Below are 2464 nucleotides of genomic sequence, written 5' to 3' on the forward strand. Positions count from 1 at the left end.
GGATGTGAATCTCGACTGTCACGTTTTTACTATCGAGTTACTATATTAAGTGATTGTGACATTTTGTGACGTTCAGAAAAAAAAAACAGCAAATTAATAAGTGTTGTAAATAAAAGAAAAAGTTGACTAGTGAATTTCTGGTACGGCAAAGACGAACAAAGGCCGGTATGAAATCAACAAATAAGATTGGTATGCGAAGACTCATTTAACGATAGTTTTAAGGTAGAACACACCGCAATTTAAAGATGTTCGCAATAATGTCTGACTTGGTCGAAAAGACAATATTAAATCCAACACTTTAAACAAGCGATCTCCGTCATAATCTGCACTTTTTCCATCTTTTTGTAAAATTACAGGTTGGCTCTAGTAGACAAGCTAGTATGCAATGTAATAGATTACACTACCGTCTATCCCCATTATTGGTTTGAACGACACCTCATGCAAACCAACGGGTTCAATTTTTAATTTGAACTTATAGTAACCATGTGGGCAACGAAAAACACACTGATGTCAATCCTTTTAGCTGTTTGTTTTGATTCTGCGTTCCGTTTCAACCCGTTCCATGAGCAGATTGATGTTTGAACGATTTTTAGCTTGAACGATGTGCAGATTAGCGGGGATCAAATTAAAAAGTGTTCAGATTAGATGCGGTCAAACCAACGAGGGTAGACGGTACAAGGTAAAAGTCCTTCAATATGAGCCATTTTACGAAACGTTTCGGATCAGCTGATCGCTCATTTCATGAATGAAAATTTGACAGTAGGTTGCGCCCAAGCCCGTGAGTGTTAATATCAATATTAACATTGTTGTCGTTTCGTAAAATAGACTATACAAGGTAAAAGACTTCTACAGTGGTTTTCAAACCTTTTGGCTCGCGGTTCACTTTTTCGAAACAAATTGCTTCGCGATGTACCTGATAGCAATTCTCAAAGCACAACATATCAAATTTTCCAAAAAAGAACTATCGCTTTATTTCAATATAACTCCCAGGGGCCTAGTTCAAATATTTTTGACGTAGGACTACGTCTCTCTTTTCTATCCGGGTGTCATTCTAAATTTTCAGAAATCGGCCGCGTTACGTTTGAAGTGGAGATTTTGAGCGTTAATAACTCAGCCATTTCTTGTTGAATTTCCAAAATTTTGGCTCCAATCGATTGGAAATCTTTACACCAATTATGTCCAATATTAACATTTGCTGATTTTCAATAACAAACTATTGAAAAATTGGGAAAAGTGAACCCATGTTTTTTTCCAGCCAATCACAATCAAGCACATTTTGGATGCTCCCGTCGGATATAAAAGCTACTGCTTCTTCGCATCTTCCCCCATTCTGTCGCGTGCGTTCGGTCGGATTGGACGTGTTTCTGCTACGACAATAATTGTTTGCGATATCCGATCTAGCAAATTCATTCGGTGGCGAGTTTTTCTCGCGTCTCGAACCCCAGTATGGGTGAGTCGGCGGTTGGTCCGCCGGTGAACCTGGCAAAACGATCCAAGAAGGATGGGAATCAAAACAGCGGTGCTCCGAAGCATTCCGCCAATCTTTCTCCATCGTCCAGCCGGACAAGTAAGAAGAAGAAGAAGGTGGATTCAACAGACGCTACGCCGATTGAATAACTACCCGCCTATCTACGTCCCAGGCAAAGACCCGGCGTTTCTGCGGCCCCTGCTATTCGAGCGAGATGAACCTGCCACCTGCACATTCCGGCTGTCAAGCTAATTTCGAGTCGAAAGCCTGCTACCACCGGGCTTTTTTTGTTTTTTTTTTTTCCTTCTAAACCATAGGGGGATAATCTGCTCAACAGACACCCTAACAGAAGGTTAGGGTAGTGTAGGTCTGAGGCCGTCTTCTACAACAAAAGTAAAAGCCGGGACTAGTCTCTCCTCGTACCCACTAAACCATTCCTGTGGTCGCCAAACCCTACGTCTCTCCGGAACCACCAAGAAGGTATTGCTTCAGAGAGGGGCTAGTGCACATCGCATCCTCAAGGTTAGCTGCGTAGCCTAGCAGCAACGAACATCGATGACTCGCTCTGGAGAGTCCATCACGGTAGCATGCTTGCGCTTAGCCAGTTTCCCGAGTGGTCCTCGCCACTCCCTTTGTCCTCGGAAGGCGGGCAGGGTCAACCCCGCCCGCGCCCTACTGCTGAGCGGACATCAAGAACTGATGCCCACGTGCAACCCGATCTGACCTGCCCGTAAGGAAGGGTATCACTACCCTTCAGGCCCTATCAGATGCACCCGTAGGTTGCAGACAGCAGGATCTCACCTACCCCGACCCTTGCCGGAGACCCCTTTCCAACCGCGGGCTCGGATCCAACCCAGTAGACCGACGCCACGACAGCACCGCTACCGGGACTTTCTCTCCGCGGCCACTTAATCGCGACTACTGCGCTGTGTTGCTAATGACAAGGAGATAGATGCGCATTATTTCCGAAATGATTCAGAAAACCTCGTGAGTCGG

The sequence above is a fragment of the Aedes albopictus genome, chromosome 1, assembly GCF_035046485.1.
Source record: "Aedes albopictus strain Foshan chromosome 1, AalbF5, whole genome shotgun sequence".
Taxonomy (NCBI): domain Eukaryota; kingdom Metazoa; phylum Arthropoda; class Insecta; order Diptera; family Culicidae; genus Aedes; species Aedes albopictus.